The sequence below is a fragment of the Mus musculus genome, chromosome 3, assembly GCF_000001635.26.
Source record: "Mus musculus strain C57BL/6J chromosome 3, GRCm38.p6 C57BL/6J".
NCBI classification, from domain to species: Eukaryota; Metazoa; Chordata; class Mammalia; order Rodentia; family Muridae; genus Mus; species Mus musculus.
This window is the reverse complement of record NC_000069.6, coordinates 19,879,128-19,904,685: the sequence shown is the minus strand read 5'-3', so window position 1 is coordinate 19,904,685 and position 25,558 is coordinate 19,879,128. Positions and strand designations below refer to the sequence as shown.

The following is a 25,558-nucleotide window of genomic DNA, read 5'->3' as shown; positions in this document are numbered from 1 at the left end:
TGCAATGTTCACCTGGATTGATTTCCTCAGCTCCCTCCTCACTATCCTCTATCCTATTAAGAGATTCATGTCTGAAGCCCTCAGGCTTGCTCATCCTTTGGTTCTAGCCCTGGTCTACATTTGTGGACTGTTTCCTTCACACAAATTTTTCTAGAAGTGTGTTTCTAGTACACTTCTGGCCCTGGCAATCGAGTCATAGCTTCCAGGCTGGATTTTACTTTGGTATTGGAGCTCTGGCAGTTTTAATAATTAGGCTCAGTCACTTGTCCTCAATAGGCCAGTCAAGGGGCCAAAAAAGCAAAGGCAGAGAGAAATTTATTCAATGTGGCTGCACCAGGAAGGGGGTCTGACATAAGGCATAGGTTTAAGTGGGGGAATGGAGAGATGGCTCATCAGTTAAGAGCTACTCTTCCAGTAGGCAGGGGATGTTTCTTTGGGCTCCAATACTCCCTGCTCACCTGGATTGTCTCTTCCTTCTCCTGCTCATTTCCCACTCTGCCCAAGCCTTACACATGGGGCTTTGCTCCCGGGCTGCCTTCAGGCCCCCTTCCTTCTCCCTTACCCTTTATGGTCTCACATACTAAGACCCCGGATAGCGCTCCACTTACCTCTCGGTCTTTGCCATTCTGCTTTCACTGTCATTTCTCATCCAGATGTTTACTAGTTACCAAATTGGTTTCTCAGCTGCATCCTTGTTAGCTCTCTTCCCCAGTGTGGTCAGGGGCATTTTCCCTATGACCCCACTTCTTTAAAGCTTCTTTCCACGGCAAATAAACTTCAGACCCAGCCCTGCCTGCTTGGCTCCTTATCTTGCTTCATCTCTGGGGTTTAGCTCCTAAAAAATTAACAGTGTCTCTTTTCTCCTCTCTTCACTACCTTCCTCCCTTCCACACCGTGAATTTTGCCCTAGACATTTCCTTGCTTGGGATCCACTTTCCTTCTCTTCCGCTCTCTTCTTAATACATATGTTCTCTCCTGCCTCTTCTGGAGTACTCTCCTGAGGCCCCAGCCAGGAACACTTTCTCTGTGACCCAATGCACTGCACTTCCTAACTAAAACTGTTCCCAGGGGCTAGAGGGATGGCTCAGTGCTTAAGATGGCTCTTATTCCAGAGAACTTGGCTTTGATTCCCAGAACCCACAAGGAGGCTCACAACCCTCTGCAATGTCAGTTCCAGGCAATTCAGTGCCCTCGAGTCTTCTCCAGGCACACACGTGCTGCACAGACAGACATACAGGCAGAGGAGACACCCACACACATGAAATAAACTGCTTCCAAACTCACTCCATACACCCCCTTTTCCCACTCCACTTTCCACTGGCACCAGTGTGCTAACATAACTGCATTCACCCCGAATTTTCTTTGCAGGTCTTCTCAAGCCCTTTACACATTGATGTAGATATCAATAGAGTGAAAATTAGCTCCCCAAGTTTTGGTCATGGACCTCTTTTACCACAAGCATCCTGAGATGTGAGTGCTTCAGGGTGAGAGACCTGTGACACAATTTACCATTTCATTATAGACTGGGGAACAAGGACTGAAAAGCCAAAGTTAAACCCATGGCTATTCCACTGCTATATAACATCAAACAAAATCATTTTCACACTTTCCTTATGCTAGAAGACACTTAGAATGCAGGATTTGTCACAAAGATTATTGACTGCTCCAACAGTTTGTGCACAGTATGTGCTTCCCGGTATGTTCCACTGTTTTCCTATTCATGCCTCAATCTTTACTGTCTCCTAGGAAGGCAGCACACTGGCACTATACTCTGTCTCTGCTGTGACTACTCCCTCTCCCAGATTCCTTTCCAGTCCCTGTCCTTTCCCTGTCTCATATCTGATTCCATTTCCCAGGCTGACACATGCACTCAGTCTTTCTGGAAGGAAATCGGGTCAGGCAGGGTAAATCCTTGTGGTCTTTTCCTTTTTACAACCGATCTGCTGAGACCTTCAACAGGTGCCTTATTGGATCTTTAAATAGTCTGAGCTCACCTGACTATTATAATAGTCACCATTGTTGTAATTTCCGAAAAGACCAGTTTCTGACGGTGTATACACCTAGACCCAGGATACACATGTTGCTTGATATATTATTTTAGCAACAATGCCAAGTTCTACACTGTCACACTGTGGGAGCAGGCCAGCTTCTTTGGGACTATTTGCTTAATGGTAGCTATGCCACATTGCATCGTCCTGTCCTTGCATGGTATAAGGTCCAGCCCAGCCCAGCACATACTGTCCAATTGCCTGTCTGGTACACACAGTGGTTACCAAGTACTATGGCATCCTTGGTGCAGCCTGTACTCATGCTGTGCTCTGGAGCTGCCTCAGGGTGTGTGGCCCGAGGTTGTGCATCATGCAGCTGTAGCCATGGCAGTTCTTGTCCTCTAGTTGTTCTGCACCCATTGCCAGCCAATCCTGGCAGCTGGACTCCAGGAAAACACCTGTCTCCAACTCGCTCCGCAAGGTCACCTGACTCTGCTTTAGTCCATTTTCCAGGAGTCAGAACTAGCTGCTAATGCTGAAATCACCTTGGTAGCAAGAACTCCATAGCGCCTTGTATATACTTTAAAGCCTCACATTAAAAAGCAAAAACAAACAAACAAATAAGAACAACCCTTAAAATCGACCAACCAAAAGCCCCAGAGCAAGTCTTTGAACTTTAACTTCTAGGTGAACAGTTTTGATAAAATTCTCAAGATGCCTTTAGCTGCACATGGATGGATACCCAGGACTGGCAGGGCTCAGGGGTGCCCCATCAGCAAAGCATGCCCCAGTTCAATAAAGATGGCCAAGTCCTATGAACCTAATTATAACTTTATCCAAAGCTATTAACATTAATTATTACGAGCTTTCCTTGCAACTTCTAAAAGTTATCCTATAAAAATGAACCACTATATAAGTAACCTCCAGCCCAACTCCCAATTCCAAACTGCTATCGACTGGACGGACAGACCAAAAAGAGCATGGTGTGCTCATGCATTGGTAGGATTAACATAGTAAAAATGGCCATCTTACCAAAAGCAATCGCCATCAAGATTCTAACAGTTTTTCACAGATATGGAAAGAGCAGTTCTCAGTTTCATATGGAAAACCAAAACGAAATAAAAAAAAAAAAACCCAAGATAGTAAAAATAATACTTAACAATAAAAGAACTTCTTTCTGAGTTCGAGACCAGCCTGGTCTACAAAGTGAGTTCCAGAACAGCCAGGGCTATAAAGAGAAACCCTGTCTCGAAAAAACAAACAAACAAACAAACAACAACAAAAAACTTCTGAGGGATTCACCATTCCTGACTTCAAGTTGTACTACAGAGCAATAGTGATAAAAACCACATGGTATTGGTACACAGCCAGAAAGGTCCATCAAAGGAACAGAATTGAAGACCCAGAAATAAGCCCACACACTTATAGATACTTGATCTTTGACAAAGAAGCAAAAAACATAAAATGGAAAAAGGAAAGCACCTTCAATAAATGGTGATGGTCTAACTGGCCATCTGTATGTAGAAAAATGAGAATAGACCATATTTGTTGCCACAGACTGGACTCAGTCAATCCTTCAACCTGCAGGGAAACAGAATTTTGGTAATCAGGTGGACAAGGCATCAGTGGGATCACAAAAAGACCCAGACACCAGAGAGTGCTGTATCTGAATGTAATTTCTCAAAACAAGCATCAGACTTATATATAACAGAAGAAAACAAAGAAGTTAGGTGACACATCAGCCAAGGTACATTGAAGTTATCTGACACAAGACAAAAAATGCATACAAAAGGACTGGCAGAAACCAGGCAATGTTTACAATTGAGATACGATCAGCTATCTAAAGTCAGCTATTGACAGGAGCCAGGTGAGGATTTCACACCCTAGTCACAATGTATGCTATTCCTCTGAGCCTTGAGAAAGCTTCCACTTGGGGGTTCTGCTCTTGCGGATCGTTTCATGAATAATGCGATACTGTAGTTCCTTCTTAAACCACAACCCTCCTTCTTCTTAGACCATTATAAATTCTTGCATATGGGAGTAACTTGGCTACTCTTTAAAGTGTCTGTAGGGAATCTCCATTTGTCAGAAGAACTCACCAACATTCTTCTAATATGTAATGTAGTCTGCCATACCTGACTGTAATGAGGAGTCTAAGTTTACTATTTTGAACTAGCCCTGAGATTACTAGGTCCTATCCGGCAAACTGTGAGATTCCTGATTACTAATTGTCAACATTGGGGCATTTCGTCTGAATGACTAACATTCTTATGAAATTCCAAGCCCAGGGTCGGCTCCAGGACTACCTAGAACATTGGTGAAGGCCAGGAAGCAAAAGTTCAACCTGATTCAGGTATTTGACAACTTATTTCTCAGAGGCACCTATAATAAAACAATACTGAAAGAAAGCACACAGATCCATTCACCGCAAAGCAGGTCTGGAACATTCATGCTACAAGATGCCAAGGTTCGGGGAGACTAAATTTCCATGAAACTCTTTGCCTCAGGGCTGCGTACAAGCTTTTGGGCCTGCCATGCAGTCTTCACTGGAGTGGGTGTGGCAATTTGTCACCTTCACAAAGGTTAAGCCCAAGTGGGTCAAGGACCTCAACATAAAAACAGATACACTGAATTGAATAGAAGAGAAAGTGGAAACGAGTCTCAAACTCATTGGCACAGGGGAAATTTTCCTTAATAGAACTTCAATGGCTCATGCTCTAAGATCAACAATTGGAACCTCATGAAACCAAAAAGCTTCTGTGAGGCAAAAGACTTAGTCAATAGGTCAAATCGGCAACCTACAAAATGGAAAAGATCTTCACTAACCCCTCATCCAGTATCCATTTATTTATCTATCTATCATCTATCTATCTATCTCCAATATAAATAAAGAACTCAAGAAGCTTCTAAAACCAATCAAAAAATGGGATACAGAGCTAAACAGAGAATTTACAAAGACGAATCTCGAACGGCTGAGAACACTTAAAGAAATGTTCAGCCGGGCATGGTGGCGCACACCTTTAATCCCAGCACTTGGGAGGCAGAGGCAGGCAGATTTCTGAGTTCGAGGCCAGCCTGGTCTACAGAGTAGGATCCAGGACAGCCACGGATACACAGAGAAACCCTGTCTCGAAAAAAACAAAACAAAAAACAAACCAAAAAAACCCCCAAAACAAACAAACAAACAAAATGTTCAAAGGTCTTAGTCATCAGGGAAATGCAAATCAAAATAACCCTGAGATTCCACCTCATACCAGTCCGAATGGCTAAGATCAAAAACTCAGGTGACAGCAGATGCTGGAGAGGATGTGGAGAAAAAGGATCAATACCCCATTACTGGGATGGGATTGGAAATTGGTACAACAACTCTGGAAATCAATCGGGCAATCCCTTGGAAAATTAAAAATAAGAACTACCTGAAGACCCAGCTATACCACTTTTGGGCATATACCCAAAAGATGCCCCAGCATGCCACAGGGGCACGTGTTCCACTAATAGCTAGAAGCTGAAAACAACTCAGATGCTCTACAATGGAAGAATGGATACAGAAAATGTGGTACATTTACACAATGGAATACTACTCAGCTATTAAGAATGAGGGTATCATGAGTTTTGCAGGCAAATAGATGGAACTGAAAGACTCCGAGAGGAGCCCCTCGCTCAGGCCTCAGGACAATAGCGGACACCCAAGAACTCACGATAGACCAAGCTTGTGCAAACCACATGAGGCTTTATTTGGGGAAAGCCAGAGCTCTGGGGATGACTCATATCCCATGCAGGGGAAGAGGAGTCAACCTCGAGGGGAAAGAGGTCCCAGTTTTTATAGGCCTTCAGGGGGCAAAGGAGAAGGGAAGAGTAGGGGATTTCCAGATCTAAACAATGTCTATTCTCAAGAAATGGGTATGGGAGGGGTACAAGGAAAGAGTCTGGTGCAGGTATAGCAACTCAGGATTGGCCGGCCTGTGGCTGCTGGGGAGATTTTCTGACTCTTTCTCAGCAACCAATATCACAAACACCTGGCAATGGGCTTCATCAGTGGGCACACACATGGGTTCAAGGAATGGTCAAAACATTGGCAGACACACAGGTTCAAGGAGTGGCCAGAGCATTGTGCACCTCTAATTTTCTAAATCAGTGAAGCTAGTTCTGCTAACAGTGACATCTATCTTGCCAATTTCAGGGCTTCTGTGACCTTTTACATTTTGTCAGGATCTTTCAGAACTAAGAAATATCATCTTGAGTGAGGTAACCCAGACCCAAAAGGATATACATTGTATTTACTAATAAGTGGATATTAGCCTAAAAATATAGAATACCTAGGATACACGCCACAGAGTTTATCAAGCAAAAAGGTCAATGATGATGCTTCAGTCTAGCTTAGAAGGGGGAAGAAAATCATCACAGAAAGCAGAGGGAGGGGGAGGAGAAAAGGGGATCATGATCATGTATGGGGGAGACAAACAGAAGAGAAGCCCAGAGGACCAGCAGAAGGAATGGAAATATGCAGCCTCAGAAGATGGGAGATGAGGAGACCCTCTAGGAAGTATCTGGAAGGTGAGAGACTCTCAGGACTCAATGAAGCTGACCTTAGCCAAAATGCCCAACAGTGAGGAGACAGAACTAGAAGAGTCTGCCTCCAGTAGATAGACAGGGCCTCAAGAGGAGGGATGGTGTTATCAACCCACAGTCAAAATTTCTGACCCAGAGCTGTTCCTGTCTAAAAGAACTGCAGGGACAAAAATGGAGAAGAGACAGGGAAAAGCAGTCTAGTGACTAGCCCAACTGGGGATCTACCTCATGGGGGAGACACTAATAGGTCTGGCACTATTATTGATGCTATGATGTGCTTACAGACAGGAGTCTAGCATGGCTGTCCTTTGACTACCAGCTGACTAAGACAGAAGCAGATACTTACACCCAACAGACAGGCCTGTTCTCAGCCCAGCAGACCCTCTGATCTGAGCTCCAAAATCTCTCCACCCAGCTTGCTAAGTTGCCATGGTGGACTGGAACTCAGTTGAGTCGCCACATGAAGGAAAACGCCACATAATCTTAGCTTAGAATCAAAAGGCAACACAATCACTGAGCGCAACAACTAGCGTCCTAATGTGTAAGCCTTTCTAAGTTAAATTCTCCCGTAATGAAGCCCAACGGATCTGCCACCCAAACTGGGGCCTCTTCTACCTACATTTTGGTGTCCACTTTCCTGTCTCCTCTCTTCTTCCACCATCCCTTTCTCTGACCCGGAGTCCTGCCTACTCGCTCAGTGATTGGTTCTTTGAAATCTTTATCCATTAGGGGAAGGTTCACATGAAGTCACCTGAGGGCATGATTCACTCAATTCACAGGCAACCCCTCTAGGGGAAACAGAATTAGCATCAAAATACAAACAGTACCAGGGCTATCCACAGCACTTCCCCACTTTTTGTCCAATTAAAAGGCTCTTTTTTTTTCAGATATACATTGAGCACAACTATTAGCATTTTGTAATTTATTAAGTACAAAATATACCTAACACCCAGTCCAGCATTTTCGTCAATTAAATAGAACACTCTGTTATCTATCCTAACTTAAGAAAGGCTTATAAATCCATGTTATGTCCTAGTTAGCTTGCATATTATCTGAAAACTACCCTCTAAATATATTCTCTCACTGCTAAATAGCCTGGGTTGGCTATGGGACTATAACTTTTAAGAACAACCAATATTTGAAAATATAGGAAGCCCAAGTGCTGAGATTACAAATGAGCAGCTACATCCAGCAGGAGATTTCAAGTTTTTTGCTGTCTGAATGTTTTTTCCTGATATCAATGACTTATTTGAGCTTAATAAACTTACTTTGCATAAATATTTCCTGAAAATTCATAGTAAAAAGTCCAGTATTGAGGGAGGAGCGCTTGGGACAGAGCCATAAGGCCTCAAATTCCAGTTCAGCCTCTGCTTCATAGTGAATTCCAGCACAGCACGGGCTAAAATCTAAAACCCAAGCCAATTCAACAAAAGCCACTGATTATAAACAAAATGACAAGTATTTTCTGGAGTAACAAGGTTAATTCCAATTTATCATTTAAAACAATGTGTTCATTTGGCCAACATCAATTGTACTGTGCTTTCGATACTATACTTAGCACTAAATAAACTTCTGAGTTTTCCTAATACAAGTGACTTACCTGTAACCATTTTTTTTTTTAAGCACACAATATATTGGTACCCAGGTCACTGGCTTCATGTTCAACAACTTCTACCTACAGTAAAAGTTAAAATTAACACCAGGTATCAGCATATCTTTTATAATACGTGCAAATCACATAGTTTTCCCCATTCTCCCTGCTTTGATACATACACAAGCTGCTACAAAAATAATGCGAAAATGTTGAGACCAATCTACTATACTTCAGAAATCTCATCAACCCAATATACAAAGTCAAGATAAAAAAGCAGGCTGTTAAGTTATTCCTGGTTCTGACCATATTATTTCTACAAATCTCATGTTCTCAAATTAGAGCTATAAGTTCCAGCCAATGTCTCTGTTGTGGGAAAAGCATAGTCCAGCACTGACGTGAAGGGAGGCAAACCTGTCCCTTCAATGTCAAGCTCAACGAGGGTGGCGGCCACCTCCTGCACCAGCCTGCAGCTTGGCAGAACAGGATCAATGGGGAGAACACTGCTTCCTTGGTACAATTCTTCTTTCTTCTTGTCACCTAGAGCAGGCTGCCTGGAATGCTTTTTTTTTTTTAGATTTATTATTTATTATTTAGCCACCATGTGGTTGCTGGGAATTGAACTCAGGACCTCTGGAAGGGAAGTCAGTGCTCTTAACTGCTAAGCCATCTCTCCAGCCCCTGCTCTTACTCAAAGATCTTTGCTGGATCCCCTTTCTCTTCGCCTTTCTGGCTCATTTTCCTCTTCTCTCATCTGCTTGTTGATGCGCCCCCTCACATCCTGATGAGGCTTCTTGCTGTTCTTGACTTTCAGTAGCTCCAACTGGTCATTTTCTCGGTCACAAAGTCCTCAAAGAGGGACTAAAACTTCCTCTTCTTCCGGGGCTCTAGGGGCGTCTTCTCCTTAGAGAGGCGCTCCTGGAAGCGTCCCACTGCAGCGGTGGAGTCACTGGCCACTTGCTGGGCGCAGACCAGCTCCTCCTTACTCAGGTGTCTCGTTGGGTGCAGGCCGACTGAGTTGGGCATCTACATCTTGTGCACTCGGATCCGCGGTCGTTTTAGCTCGTTCTTGGCCACGCGTTCCTTCTTGGCCTAAATCTGCTTCCATGGGGTCGGGTGCCCCCAGGCACATTTATCAGCCATTCCATACTGTGGTTCCGGGCGAGCTTGCAGTCCAATCAGCACCGTCACTGGCCACTCACCTCGTCCCACAAGAAAGTGGTCTTCTTGGGTGGATGCTCTGATGACGCGCGAACTGCTGCCAGCGGGTGAGCAGCCGCGGCACGGATAGCAGCTTCCCGCGGGGCAAGCGAGTGGAGGGCACCGGCAAGCGCGCTACCACCGCCTCCCCCAGCGCACGGTCGGCAGCAGCACGGTGATGAGCAGCTGCGTGCTGTCCCGCGCCAAGGCCGGCAGCTCGGCCTGTCCGGGAGTGCGGTCCGGAGCCGGTAGGGTGCCAAGGTCGAATTCTTGCTCCAGCTCTTTGTGCACTGGGAGGCGCTGCAACTTCTCCGCCTCCACCTGGCCTGCAGCATCTCTGCGCTCTGGCCCTCCATGACTCCCGGTCCCCTCACTTCGGTGCAGCATACTTCAGAACGTACTTCATTCCAGGGGCACCCAAATACCCCCAAACCACAGACGGACCTCTGGACTCTTAATCCGGAAAAGAAGAGTTTATTTCCGGGGTACGTGGAGCCGGTTAGCAATGTGTGGTAAGGGAAAGGCCAGCAGAGGGCGGCATTGGAGAGCTGATGTGCTTAGAGGCCGGCCCCGGATTCGCAACCGAATGTGGCCTTACAGGCGCTGAGGGTTCACTGTATGAAGACTAAAAGGCTCAGAGACTGGCTAGGACTACGTTTCCCAGAGTGCAGCGGGGCGGGGAGTGGTCGCGGTAGGACGCGCGGGCTTCCCAAACTTCTGGGGCTGCTAGCTTTGTTGTTTACAGAGGTAGTATGCATACACACTGCGGGTAAATCAATTACAAAAGTGTTTGGGGCGAGACAAATTATCTCCCCAGAGTCATAGCCAGGTCTTTGCGCCCTAGGAGTGAGCGATTCCACGGATACACTTAAAGATTGATTGTTTTGCGACTTAGGGCAGGCTTCTCGGCTGTGCTGGGTGGTTGCAAGCTTAGGTTCCAGTTACGGCTGTGCCACTATTTGATCCTGAGATACTTAGTTAAGATTGAAAAATCGTGTAAGGTGGTGACTCTAATAGTACTCCTCATCCAGGACTGTTTTAAATGTGTACGTTAAGGAAGGCTAAGATACCAGTGAAAACTGGCTATCCGTTTTTAATTCAATACTTGTGGTGGCTTGGGAATCTAAGGCCGCATTATACCTGTCTCAATTTACTGTTTACTGTCATTTACTTTGATAAGTGTTTTACTCTAGTTCTGTTAATACATTGGTAAATATGGAACCTTAGTTAATAACTGGTACTGAGAAAGTTCTCAATAGATGAGATCTGCTGTTATTTTCACTGATGAAAAGGCAGACCTAGAAGGTGAATTGACTTAATAAGGTGAGACACCAAGGGAATATGAGTGCTATCGGCATAATGACCCTGGTGTTACAATGGGCGCGTTTTCAGTGTGATGTCATGCAAACATTTTGTTGTTGTTGTTGTTTGAATCATATTAGTAGACTTTTACTGAAGTTTTCTAATCTAGATCACATGAGGTTGAAGCAGAACTCAAACTTCAAATGCATCTGATGAGGCCTTGAATTCTTGATCTTCTACCTCTCTCCCAAGGACTAGCATTATAGACATGCAACACCGTACCCAGCCTCATTTCTAAAGCCAAGTTTTCAGTTAGAATACAATGTAACAGTTTTTAGTATAGTGCTTTCATACAAGTACCGTTGTTGTTGTCTTACTCCTTCACTGCCTTCCCCATCCCCCCTTAAATAGACATTTTAAAATGCAGACTAAACTGGGTATGGCATATGCCTATAACCCCAGCACTCTAGAGATAGAGGCAGAGGGTCAGGTATTCATGGCCAGCCTTAGTTGCATAGGGAGTCATTCAAATTATTTTTGTTTTGTATATCTCTCTAAATTTTCTCTATGGCTAAGGATGGTCTTGGAATTGATTTCCCTGCCTCTTCTTTCCAAATTCTGGGATTACAGGAAGGAGCCACTATATTCCTTTAACTGTAACCTCTTGATGCTAGACCAGATGTCTAAAACTACACAGCACAAAGCTTCCCCCAAAGTTGCTCCTCCTTCTGTCATCCTCTCATCCTCTTCCTCATGGCCTTTGCTGCCCGAGGAACCCTGCCATTGGGAATACCGTATCGACAATAGTCCCAGGTTATGTCATATTCATCCTATCTAGTAACTTGCTCTGATGATGGCAAGTTCATCTTTAACTTTTCCTATCTCCATATCTAATCAGTTCAAAAGCCTGTTGGCTCTCTGCTAGCAGGTCCAGGCGAGAGGAGAGAGCTCACTTCAGCCTCTCTGAGGCTGAGTGGGATGGTGAGTGTTGATGGCCCCAAACAAACACACCTGGGCCAGGAGTGTTGTCAAAGCAGAAACTCACTTTATTAAACTAGATACTTGCTTATATAGAGAAGGCAAGGAGGTGGGGGTAGGGATATGGGGTGAGATGACATATGTGATGGAGTGAAATGACGAGGGGTGTGGGGTTATCTCACGGGGCCTACATCAGCAGTAGCTAGGCAGAGGCAGTCTCAATCAGGTTGGTAGGTCGTGCTGAGTCATTCTCAAGTGGAGGAGAATGACGGGTCTCAAAAATTGAGCCCAAACCAAGGCCAAATAGGGCCCAACAAAAGGCTCGGTAGCTTGTGCCTGTATATTATGTCCTTCCCATCCCCACTGCCATGGCCTTACCTGATCCTAGCCTGGATCTCTTCTATCTCCTTCTCTAGATCATCCTTCTACTTTGCAAGCAACACCAGTTTCTAGCTGATTTTGACACACCCCTAGCCCTCTGTAGACACCATATAACCTTTGTGGCTATCAAAACCCAACAGCTTGCCTCAGAGAGCTGTCTTCCAGTTCCATGAGCTCCCTTGGTTCTATTGAGAACCTCGAAAGTTTTCCTGAAGCTTCCCCATGGAATTCCATGAGTGTGGCCAGAGCACATGCTTCTTTTGCACATGGCAGGCTCATGACTAACCTGGGTCCTGTTTGTTTATCACCTGGCTTCAAGTCACTGGTAGTTATAAGTCAGAGTACTCGCCTCACTTGTTCTACACACTCTTACTTTTCATTTAACTGTCTCTAGATCTCTAAAGGGGGAATGTAATGAAGAGTGACAGCTTTGTGACCTTTCTCATCAAATGAGGTTATTTTTTTTTAAAGATTTATTTATTGTTATATGTAAGTAGACTGTAGCTGTCTTCAGACACATGGGAAGAGGGTGTCAGATCTCATTATGGATGGTTGTGGTCCACCATGTGGTTGCTGGGATTTGAACTCGGGACCTTTAGAATAACAGTCAGTGCTCTTAACCTCTTGAGCCATCTCTCCAGCCCATTAAATGAGGTTTTCTGTTTCTTGTCCCCACTTCACCATGAAAAGGGATAAGATGTTTAAGGACATTAAATTAATACTTTTCACCATCTCAACACACGGTTACTTTGATTAGTACAGCTAGTTCTTAAAACAATTTTATCAGTCTTTAAAATGGCATCAATGTAGTTTTACTTTTTTCCCTAAGAAATGAAACTAATTTATTTGTTGTGTATATGGGCATATCTGTGCTATTGCACACATATGGAGATTAGAGGACAATTTTGGGGGGTTCTGGGAATTGAACTCACATTGGACCTCTCTTTCTCAATGCTGTTCAATTTCCTACCTTTTTGATGGTGGGAATTATTAAGAATGGTTCTGGCAATTTTTGAATCTGCAGTGAATATTTTTTTTGTCCCCAAAATTTAGTATACCAGTTAAGTTGATAAAATATTAGCTAAGAGCTCTTATACTACTTAAATTATTTGCACATGGTTCAATTTTGCTGATTCATAGTTTTATCTTGGAAATACTTGAATGAAGAATTTTTAAAATTAATTGCTGTATGTATGTGGTGTGTGTGCGTGTTTATGTGTAGGCCTATGATGGTTTAAATAGGGCTGACCCTCATAGACTCATGTGTTTGAATGTGGTATTATTAAGAGGTATGGCCTTGTTGGAGTAAGTGTGGTCTTGTTGGAGGAAGTGTGTCACTGTCTGGGGGGAATTTGTGGTCTACAATACTCAAGCTATACTTAGTGTAGCATAAAGTTCTTCTGCTTCCTGATGATCAAGATGTATAACTCTTAGTTCCTTCAGCACCATATCTTCCTGCTCCGTGCTGTTTCCTGCCATGATGATAATGGACTGAACCTCTGAAACTGTAAGCCAGCCCTGGTTAAATGTTTTCTTTTATAGGAGTGGCCATGGTCATGGTGTCTCTTTACACCAATGGAAACCCTAACTCAGTCAAGGCCATAGGACAATCTTCTGAATGCTGTTGTTCCTTATGTTGTGACCTCCAACCATAAAATTATTTTTGTTGCCACTTCATAACTGTAATTTTGCTACTGCTATAAATCGTAATATAAAAATGTGTTTTGCCAGTGGTCTTTGGCAACTCTTGTGAAAGGGTTGTTCAACCCTCAGAAGGGTCATGAGCAATAGGTTGAGAACCATGCTATAGGAAGACACGGTGTGTCTTATTCTATGATTCTCAACTTATTTCTGAGAGACAGTATCTCTCACAGAACCTGGATGTAGACTGCTGACAGGCAAACCCCAGGGATCCTCCTAATCACTCTTCACACAGCTTTGAGATTACAGGCATACACAGTACTCAGCCACAGTGACTTTCTAAGTCAGTTCTGTGTATTCAGACTCAAATGTTTGTGCCTGCTCAGCAAATGCTCTTCCCCACTAAGCATCTCTCCAGCTCTGCTGTTGAAAAATTTCTTAATCATAGACAAAATTTGCTTCAGCTTTAGTCAGAAATCTATACTAAAAATCCATTGTTTTAAAAAGAAACAATGAAGGCATAGCTACTAGATGTGTAGTTAGTGGAGAAGCAGGCAGCATAGCTAACAAACACTGTACCATTGTCTACATGGAACTTTGTGTTTTAACCCAAAAACTGAATCAACTTGTTTTGCTGCCTGGAAAGGCTTAATAACCTTCGTTTCCTAACAATTTATCAGTGCCATTTTTGTTACTTGCCACAATCTTATCACCACCTTTAAGATGATATTTTTTATTCATAAAATATATATCCAAAAGAATGAGATTTGTTTTGGCTTTGAAATGTTACTTTGAGAAGGAGGTTAATTCATAAATGAGAGATTCATGTATAAAGGAGAGCTATAGTTATGGAATTTTATAAGTATTTGTGTTCAGCATATCCAATTAGAATATTTAGGTCTACTTATTAAATTATTATTTTAAAATTACATTTAAATTTATGAAAGCAAGATTTCAATGAGCAAGAAATCATAACTGGTTATGGTAATATATGATTGTAATTGGCATGGAGGAGGATTCTAAATTTGATACCAGTTGTCTTAAAATAAATACCTTTAAATTATGGGGGTTGGGGGTAGGATCCCATTGACTAGCCCTGGCTCGGTTGTAACTTGATGAATAAACTAGGCGGACGTGGAACTCCTTAGACTGACCTTGAACTCCTTTACTGCTTAAGCCTGGCTCTCACGAAACTAGCTCTGTAGACTTGGCTAACTTTGAACTCAGAGATTTTAGTGCCTTTGTCTCTTGAGTACTGGAATTGAAGGGGCATGCCACCATGCCTGGACCTAAAATTTTCTTTAATTCCTTTTCACCAGTTGGGGACTTAGCTAGGTGGGGTCTATCACTGAGGTCAGCTCAATCTTTGTTCCATTTCTTAATCTGTGTATCTCCTTGAATATAGGACTTAACTACATGCCACTTTTTGAGTCCCCTTTACTCCTCAATCTGTATATTTTGTATTTTCCCATGCCCAGCTTGCTATTTTTTTATCTCTTTAGCAAGCACTCTTCTGAAGGGCAAAAAGCAGCTGAATTCTTCACCAAAATATCACAATATTCTTCTCCTGAATTCTTCACCAAATATCACAAAAAGCAAAAAGCAGCTGAATTCTTCACCAAATATCACAACTAACATACCTCTCCTGAAACTTCTTGATCTAGGACCCCACAGTACAAGTCTTCCATATTTATCTTAGAATGGTCCATTAAGTTTCACTTAAAGTATTCCTCGGTTTTCCCAATTCAAAATCCCCAAATCCACATTTCTCCAAACAAAACGTGGTCAGGCCTATCACAGCCATACCATAGTCCTTGGTCTTATTTTGGGTTTTATTACTGGGAAGAAACAACATGGCAAAGGGAACTCTTACAAAGGAATACCTTTAGTTGGCCTGGCTTACAGTTGTAGAGATTGAGTTGGTTGTTAGGGCACAAATATGGCACAGTACATGTAAGCATGGTGCTTGAGAAGGAGTTGAGAGTTTTATATCTTGATCCTCAGGCAGCAGAAGGCGACTTTGCTACATTAAAAATAGCTTGAGCATTGGAGAACTCAAAGCCTACCCTCACAGTGACACACTTCCTCCAATAAGGCTATATCTCCTAATTGTGCTCCTCCCTATGGGCCAAGCATTCAAACACATGAATCTATGGGGGCCATAACTATTCAAACCACCACAGTACCTAATCCCTAAATTTTGATTGATGAAAATTATAACTATAACTTGGCACAGATGTTTGTGGTCTTTTTCTGCTTAAACATTTGCTGAGATGAGTGTTCAAGTCTGTACTGGGTTGTTTTGAGTTCTTGGAACCTAACATTGAAACCAATAGAAACTAAACTGTTTCAATTTACACTTTTCTTTCCTAAGTATTTTCACTTGCCAAAGGGAGACAGCAAGGAAAATAACCTCCTAGTGGCAAGTAGGTGTCACTGTATCCTTTAGCATTTGAGCATCTGCAGCCTCTCCAGCCCTGGGAGCTTCTGTTGCAGCAGAAGATGCAATGGCTTGGGATGTATAAATAATATCCCTGGTATTCCCTACACTAGACTTCCTTTGACTCTATCTAGGGTGTGTGACTTTACTGATGGGCAAGCTGAATCCTGCTTTCTTTCCTTTAGGATTTTATTGGGAGGAGAGTTTAAGTCTCAGGTTCTAGCTTATTCATTTTGGAAAATGAAAGATTTCATTAGGTAAATATTACAACTCATCTCCAGGATCTTTTCCTCTTGTTACAATCCTGTACTCTTTATATGCTCCAGTATTATTATTATTTTTTATAAAGCACCTCTTCTCTGTATGCTCTCCTCCTGGGTCATGAATAGGGTTTGTGTGTGTGTGTGAGACGACCTGACCTGTAACTGTCATTTAGAAAGCTCATCTATTTTTGTAAGATAAGGTACACGTCTGATATGGAAAGGAAGGGCAGAGGAACTTCCATGGATATCTCAGACATTTTAAAAATGAGCCAGTTCTTTGCCTATGTTATTGAAATGGCTGACCTGGGATGATGATGGCTCAGCTGCTGAAGGCACTGGCTATCAAACCTGCTGACCTGAGTTTGATTCCTGAAACCTATACAGAGGGAAGAGAGAACTGACAGCTACAAGTTGTTCTCTGACCATGTGATGGTTTGTATATGCTTGGCCCAGGGAGTGGCAGTAGTAGGAGGTGTAGCCTACTTGGAGAGTGTGGGATGTAAAACCATGCCAGGAAGTTTGGCAAGGTAGAGCTGGTTGAGACCCGGAGACTCAGTGGGCACACACCTGATGCTTGGGTGACTCCTAGCTCCCTGCCAGATTCCTGACTTGGAACATGTGCAATGCTTCTCACATAAAAGAAATGGGTTCTGTGGTCACATATGCTCAAAACAGAGTTGTCCATGCTAATGAGGTACCTAGAGGCCTAGAGGGCTTAGCTAATAGCTTTCCTTTCTAGATATTCCTCCCTGCAAAAGGTATTTAATCTCAGGCCTATGCTGAGAAGTTAGTATGGTTTTATGCATCAATTTTCAACCATGAATAACCAAAAAACTGTTTAGAACCATGAACTGTCTATTTCATTAAAGATCTGCTGTGGAGTGGCAAGTGACATGGAGAAGGCATTCGACTACAGAGCCACAGCTTAATTCTCCCATAGAAGATCTCTCTGTGCTCCCAGCCACTAAGCCTACCAAGCTAAGGACAATCCCTGCTGGGACAAGCTGGAGCTCCCCCCTCCCCTAGCTCCAAGCTAGACTTTGTCCCCAGCCCGTGTCCCCCCAAACTCCGTTCTTTGCTCTTCGTGACTTCCAGCGGTGTCTGAGAACCTCATGGCTCTGGCCTTGTCACAAGCCCAGGGATGCAAGAACCAGCTCAGCTTTTCCACATCTCAGACTGTGCTTTTCCACCCTCAGAGCCATGTCTAGATGCTTCCCTACAGCCCAGCACCCACCCTGGAGGCAGCAGCATGGGCTAAGTGCAGTCAAACTCCCTGAGTTCTGCCTCACAAAGAGGCCTTGCCAGGCAGCAGAGCAGATCAGAAGTCAACCTACAGAGTAGGTGTGTCACTGTGGGCATGGGCTTTAAAACCCTCATCCTTGCTGCCTGGAAGCCAGTATTGTGCTAGCAGTCTTCAGATGAAGATGTAGAACTCTCAGCTTCTCTTGCACCATATCTGCCTGGATGTTGTCATGTTCCTGCCTTGATGATAATGAACTGAACTTCTGAACCTATAAGCCAGCCCCAATTAAATGTTGTCCTTATAAGAGTTGCCTTGGGAAGGACACTGTCAATAGGACAAAATGGCAACCCACAGATTGGGAAAAGATCTTTACCAACCCTATATCTGATAGAGGGCTAATATTCAAAATATACAAAGAACTCAAGAAGTTAGACTCCCGAGAACCAAATAACCCTATTAAAAAATAGGGAACAGAGCTAAACTAAGAATTCCCATATGAGGAATCTCAACTGGATGAGAAACACTTAAAAAAATGTTCAACTTCCTTAGTCATCATGGAAATGCAAATCAAAATGACCCCAAGAGTCCACCTCACACCAATCAGAATGGCTAAGATCACTCAGGTGACAACAGATGCTGTTGAGGATGTGGAGAAAGAGGAACATTCTTCCATTGCTGATGGGACTGCAAGCTGGTACAACCTTCTGGAAATCAATCTGGTGGTTCCTCAGAAAATTGGAAATAATTCTTCCTGAAGACCCAGCTATATCACTACGACTGGGCATATACCCAAAAGATGCTTCAACATATAACAAGAAAATAAGCTACACTATGTTCATAGCAGCCTTATTTATAATATCCAGAAGCTGGAAACAACCCAGATGTCCCTCAACAGAGGAATGGATACAGAAAATGTGATACATTTATACAACAGAGTACTACTCAGCCATTAAAAACAATGACTTCATGAAATTAGCAGGCAAATGGATGGAATTAGAAAATATCATCCTGAGTGAGGTAACCCAGACACAAAAGAACACATATGATATGTACTTACTGATAAGTGGATATTAGCCCAAAAGCCCATAATACCAACAATACAACCTACAAACCATATGGAGTTTAAGAAGATCAAAGTGTGAATGCTTCAATCCTACATAGAAGGGGGGACAAAATAATCACAGGAGGTAGAGGGAGGGAGGGAGAGATGAGGGGAGGGAAAAGGGGGACAGGATCAGGTATTGGAAGGGATAGGAGAGAAGTACAGAGGGTCAGGAAATTGAATAGAAATATGTAGCTGTGGGGGATGGAGAGCTGGGGGTAGCCACTAGAAAGTCCCAGATGCCAGAGAAGCAAGAAGCTCCCAGGACATAACAGGGATGACTTTACCTGAAATACCCGACAAAGGGGAGAGAGATCCTGTAGAGATCACCTCCAGTAGATAGGCACAGCCCCCAGTTGAGGACGGGGTCACACACCCATGTCAAAATTGCTAACCCAGAAATGTTCCTGTTCAAAGGAAAGACAGGGACAAAAGTTGGAACAGAGATTGAAGGAAAGGGCATCTAGAGTTCTCCCCACCTAGAGATCCATCCCACCTGCAGACACCAAATCCTGACACTATTTCTGATGCCTAGAAGCACTTGCTGACAGGAGCCTGATAAGGCTGTTCTCTGAGAGGTTCTACCAGCACCTGATCAATACAGATGCAGATACTCACAGGCAACCATTGGACTGAGGCAGGGGAACTCAAAGGAAGAGGGAGGAGAAGGCCTGAAGGAGCTGAAGTGATTAGCAACCCCATAGGAAGAGCAATAATATCAACCCACCAGATGCCCACTCCCCACCCCACCCCCAGAGCTCCCAGAGAGTAAACCACCAACCAAAGTGTATACGTGGAGGGACCCATGGCTTCTCTGCTACATATGCAGAGGATGGCCTTATCTGACATCAGTGGTAGGGGAGGTCCTTGGTCTTGTAGAGGCTTGATACCCCAGCATAGGAGGATGCTACAGTGGTGAGGAGGGAGTGGTTGAGTGGGTAGAGGAGCACCCTCATAGAGGCAAATGGGAGTGGGAAAAGGGGAGATGGGATGGGGAGTTTGTGAAGGGGTAAAACCCTGACTAAGACCACCTATGTGTACACAAACACACAAACATCTAGAAAAGGTGGGGGGATCATTTCTTAAGCCCACTGCTGTGTAAAAATTCTAGTTCATGGCACTCTAATTAGAAAATTGGCTCCCTGTGCTAGCTCAGCACCTAAAAAAGCCACACACCTCCATCACGCTGTTTTATTGTGTTTGTAAAATTTGTTTACTTTTACATTTGCACTCATTTTTAAGTAAAATTTAAAAATAGAGACTTTGTCATGATCACTCCAGTAGCTATAGTGCTTAGAACATTCTAGAACAGCACCGAAACTATTTACTGACTAATACTCAAATGTCTATTAAGTAAATAAAGTAGTCCTTCTTTTCAAGGAATGTATGGTCCAGTAAAGAAACCAAAGTAAATACATCCAGACAGGAAAAGAGTGAGGAACCCGTCCACCATAAAGCAGTACAGTGATTATGGGCTTAGTCTCTGATGTCACAGGTCTCTGCTTAAGTACTTCTGCCCGTGACAATTTTGAGCTGTATTGTGTCTCTCTTCTTTTCCCCATCTCTGCTATTTCAGTTGTGTTTGTCTGTCTCGCCTCGCCTCGCCTCTTTTCTTCTTCTTCTTCTTCTTCTTCTTCTTCTTCTTCTTCTTCTTCTTCTTCTTCTTCTTCTTCTTCTTCTTCTTCTTCTTCTTCTTCTTCCTCTTCCTCTTCCTCCTCCTCCTCCTTCTCCCTCCTCCTCCTTCTTCTCCTTCTCCTCCTTTCTCCTTTCTCCTCCTCCTCCTTCTTCCTCCTTCTTCCTCTTCCCTTTCCCTCCTCCTTCTCCTTCTCCTTCTCCTTCTCCTTCTCCTTCTCCTTCTCCTTCTCCTTCTTCTCCTTCTTCTTCTTCCTCTTCCTCCTCCTCCTTCTTCCTCCTTCTTCCTCTTCCCTTTCCCTCTTTCTTCTTCTTCTTCTTCTTCTTCTTCTTCTTCTTCTTCTTCTTCTTCTTCTTCTTCTTCTTCTTCTTCTTCTTCTTCTTCTTCTTCTTCTTCTTCTTCTTCTCCTCCTCCTCCTCCTCCTCCTCCTCCTCCTCCTCCTTCTCTCTCTCTCTCTCTCTCTCTCTCTCTCTCTCTCTCTCTCTCAACTTTAGGCGTTGTTCCTTGGGAGCCTTCTATCTTGGCTTGGATCTTTCACTGAGAGTTGAGGCTCATCTATTCAGCTAGGCTGTCTGACCAGCAAGGCCCAGGGATAATCCTGTCTCCATCTCTGCAGTGCTCTGATTACAAAATCAAGTTAACCTGTCTGGTCTTCAGTAAGTTGCTAGGAACTGAACTCAGGACCTTAAGCTTGAACAGCAAACACCTCATTGACTGAGCCATCTCTCCATCCTCCTTATTTTGCCTTTTTTCTTAACTCAGATTTAGCATAATACTTGCTGTGGTATTTTATTTCAAGTATTGTTTTTTTTGTTCAGTTGTTTAGTTCATTTTGCCTTTGTTTTCCATCTTATTAACTACTTAATCAGCTTTTCATAAATTTTCTTTCAACTCGTAAGTTTATCTTTAAATTGAACTTTTACATGTTCAATCTAATGCCCTCATTTTTGTATGTATAGCAGAATCTTCTTTGCTACAGTGTTCATGCTTCCTATATGTATACTTTGTTTTTTTACACATCTCTGTAGTTTCCTGGATTTAATCTTCTTGTAAACTAAAATTTCTATGTCTTTGTGTTTTAGGTCTGCTTATGGTGAGCAACTAGATTTTATCTCAGGTCATGTTACTCGATTACTGTAACATTTTTCTCTGAACATCACTCACGACTTGATGATAGAAGCCATTCATCTGAAGACATCTTTGCCAAAACTGAGGGCACTGTCCTGACATTTGTAATTAATTTCTGACAGCCTAAAGCTTTTTAGTGACACCACTGTCCAACAATGAAGGCATCATGGGCTAAATGAACTGTTAGGTAAAAGAGAAAAGTTTTCCCTGCCTTTAAATCAGCAATACAGATAGTTTTCATAGTGATCCTTTAGTACATTTCCTCATGTTGTGATGGCTCCCAAACGAATTGTTCTGTTGCTACCTCATAACTAGTTTTGTTACTGTTATGACTCATAATGAAAATATCTATTTTCCAGTTTTAGGCAACCCCTGTGAAAGGGTTATTCAGTCCCCAGAGGGATTGTGAGAACCACATGTTGAGAACCACTGCTCTAAAGGATGGGAAACACCACTTCCCACAGTTAACACAATAAAATTAGTGTAGTACCAGAAACTAGCGGTATTGGTGTGATAGGCCTGACCATGCTTTTGCTTGGAGGAATGTAGACTCTGAGCCTTTGGCTTAGGAAAGTAGTGGAATGCTGTTGGAGGAAGTGTGCCATTGTGGGTGGCTTTGGAGGCTTCAGAAGCCCACGCCAGGTTCAGTGTCACTCTCTTTGGTGATTCAGATGTGGATGCTTAGCTTCTCCATCCCCATGCCTGCCTTTGTGTTGCCATGGTTCCCACTATGATAATAACGGACAAAACCATTGAACCTGTAAGCCAGTCTCAGTTAAATGCTTTCCTTCCTTCCTTCCTTCCTTCCTTCCTTCCTTCCTTCCTTCCTTCCTAAGATTTATTATTATTATTTTGGGGTTTTTTTTGTTTTGTTTTTGTTTTTTGTTTTTGAGACAGGGTTTCTCTGCATAGCCTTGGCTGTCCTGGAACTCACTCTGTAGACCAGGCTGGCCATGAACTCTGAAATTCGCCTGCCTCTGCCTACCAAGTGCTGGGAATAAAGGCATGTGCCACCATGCCCGGCCCTAAGATTTATTTATTTATTTTATGTATGTGAATATACTGTAGCTGTACAGATGGTTGGGAACCTTCATATTGTTGTTGGGAATTGAATTTTTAGCGCCTCTGCTCACTCTGGTCAACCCTGTTCGCTCCAGTCGGTCCTGCTTACTCACTCCCTGCTTACTTCGGCCCAAAGATTTATTTTTTATTATATGTAAGTACACTATAGCTGTCTTCTGACACACCAGAAGAGGGTGTCAGATCTCATTATGGGTGGTTATGAGCCACAGTGTGGTTGCTGGGATTTTAACTCAGGACCTTCAGAAGAGCAGTCAGTGCTCTTACCCCCTGAGCCACCTTGCCAGCCCAAATGCTTTTCTTTTTAAGAGCTGCTGTGGTTGGAGTCGACATGTGCAGAAATCCTGCTAGTCTGGTCCTTGTTTCCATCAGGGTACCAGCTCCCTTCAGCCTTGCAGACACTGGTGCGAGAGGCCAGCCGCCAGAGGAGACAGCTTGCTTCAATTCATCAGGTTTGTTCTTTGTACCGCTCCAGGCTAAAATAAGTAGGAAAAAGAAATCGACCAGATCTGTACTTGGAAGCAGCAAAGAAGAGAAGCAGACACAAGATGAAACCCTGCCAAAAAATAGAAGGAAACCTAGAAAAGGAGGATGAGCCAAAGCCCGAGGAAAAGCCCGAGGAGGGGCAGGAACCCGAGGAGGAGGAGAAATCTGAAGAGAGGCTGATTCGATCTCCAGGATTTTCAGGAGGATATACACAACAGGCATCTGAGCAGTGATGATCTGTTTAGAGCCGTGGAGGAGCTAGATGAGATCAGGAAAGTGAGAAACAAACTAATAGTGGCGCGTTGGAAGGCTAACTGAAGCCATTCGAACCCCTATTTAATGTAGCTTGGCTTGCTTTCCCTTTTATCTGATGTTACCATTGCAATCTAGCTTTCTTTTCATTAGCATTTTCCTGATAAGACCTTTGCCCATCTTCCTACTTTGAATCTGTTGCTGTTAGTGGCTTTAGCTGTATCTCTTGTTGGCTATATCTTACTGTTGATTATATTTGAACCAATCTATAAGTCTCTGGCTTTAAGCTTTACTGATTTGCAAAAAAGAATAATAATAACAAAATGAGCTTCTGATGGGATACAAAATGAGAAAAGGTTACAAAATAACATGGGAATATCATATTTTGAAAGACAGGAGTACCTTTTTATGTTACATATATGCACATATAAACTTGTGAAAGATGAATGATTTTTCTTCTGCTTATTTGTATTTGCCATATTCCTAAAATGAACTCGCATTATTCTTGCTAAAAATAATAAAGGTTTTATAACTAAAGGAAAAAAAAAAGAGTTGCTATGGTCATGGTGTTTCTTCACATTAGTAAGAGAGCCTGAGACAACCAACAAAGGTAAAACTCCTACAAGAATCTCTTTTTATCAATTTTCAGAAAGAAAAATGTGTTTTGTTCTGTCTTTCTCACCTTCCCCTACTCCCACCCCCAAAGGTCTTGCCGTGTCTTACAGAACACATGCATAGGACTTTGCAGGCTCCATAGACAAAAGAGCTGCTTGTCTTTACCTGGATAGTGATGGAGAAATCTGGCTAAAGTGATGTAGGAATAGAGGCCAGTGCTTAGGGGAACTGATGGTACTTTTTCATTCATTCATTCATTCATTCATCCATCCATCCATCAGATACAGAGGATTGAACACAAATATCTAAGATTCTGAAGATATCTGTAACTGGGGGTGGAGAAGGCAGAATAAAAATAGATCAAGAATATATCTTTAATTTTTTATTTTATTTTTAGTTGTGTGTGTGTGTGTGCCCATGTGAGTGCAGGTTCCCTCAGAAGTTATCAAATCCCCTGGAGCCAGGCTTACAGGCTATTGTGAGTTTCCTGATATGGGTCCTGGGAACACACTAGGATCCTTTGCCTAAGTAGCAAGTGCTCTTCACCACTAAGCTATTTCTCCAGCCTCTGAGTAAAGAATAGTTTAAATACAAAATAGTTTATCAACGATCAGAAATGTAAAAATGCATCATATATTTGGGCCACAGAACAGTTTGGAGCTCTGGGCTCATTTGGAGGAACAGTGGGAAATGGAACTACACAAGCAAGTTGGACCAGACTGCAAAGGGATTTCATGGCATCTTTTCCAAAAATTTTCAACTGTGTGGCAGAAGTTGTGCTGAGTTGTAAGGATACAAGTTGTAAAAGACAGCGGCATTCCTGCCTTCCAGAAACTGTAGGCATAGAGCGCTGTTACACATGGCTGCACGTTTTCTTGTGTGACCTAAAGACGATGTGTGTTGAAGTGCTTGTTGCTAGAGACAGTGGGAGAAAGGAAAGCAGGAGGAGCCTGACATTCATATTCTTACTCTCCTTCGGTATGCCAGGCTCAGGCAGGTGAGATTGTTTCTGTGTCATAATTGACTTGTTGGAAATGCTCCCATGCAGGGATAATTTTCTAACCTTATATGAAAGCAGAGTTTCTCTGGGGCTGTTTAGTAAATTGCTTTATGAGTTTTGTGAAAATAAAACATCAGTGCATCCTTCAATTAAAAATTATATAACATGAAATGTTTAGGGGTTATTAATTTTTGTCGCCACCATTGTCTTTAAATAGCCTAGAAATAAGGTTAATGGCAATGGCTGTTTTAACAAAGGGAATTTTCCCTTATTTCTCTACTTTCAGCACCTTGTTAAAAGCCATTTCTTATACTAAGCAACAAAGGATTTATTCCCTTGACAATATATTTAATAACAGAAAATTTAGCTGACAGCATCAATACATTCTGCATCTAGATTTCTCTAGGTTTTCTAAGCAAATAAATGTTGCGAACATTTTGTTACATTATATTTTTCTCAGTTTATGGCCCCCAGGTTAGCCATATATGTAAACTATACACTGTAGCTATTTCTGTGAGCCTCTGTGACAGCAACTCATGATTTTTGCTGCCTTGAAAATGGACAGGGAATCACATATCCCCAACCCCTTCTAGTTTGTATCAATCATGACTCAACACATACTTGGTGAATCTCTAATGCAATTGAACACCAGGTACCAGAGAGACA

The 25,558-nt window shown here is 42.9% G+C and overlaps 2 pseudogenes across 1 annotated transcript; one reads left to right on the top strand and one right to left on the bottom strand.

Moving 5' to 3' along the window:
• Positions 1-5,701: 5,701 nt before the first annotated feature.
• On the bottom strand, positions 5,702-9,815 carry 4632415L05Rik (RIKEN cDNA 4632415L05 gene; annotated as a pseudogene). Its single transcript, NR_027985.1, has one exon. The product of NR_027985.1 is annotated as an RIKEN cDNA 4632415L05 gene (transcript).
• Gm2148 (predicted gene 2148) lies at positions 22,862-23,814 on the top strand (annotated as a pseudogene).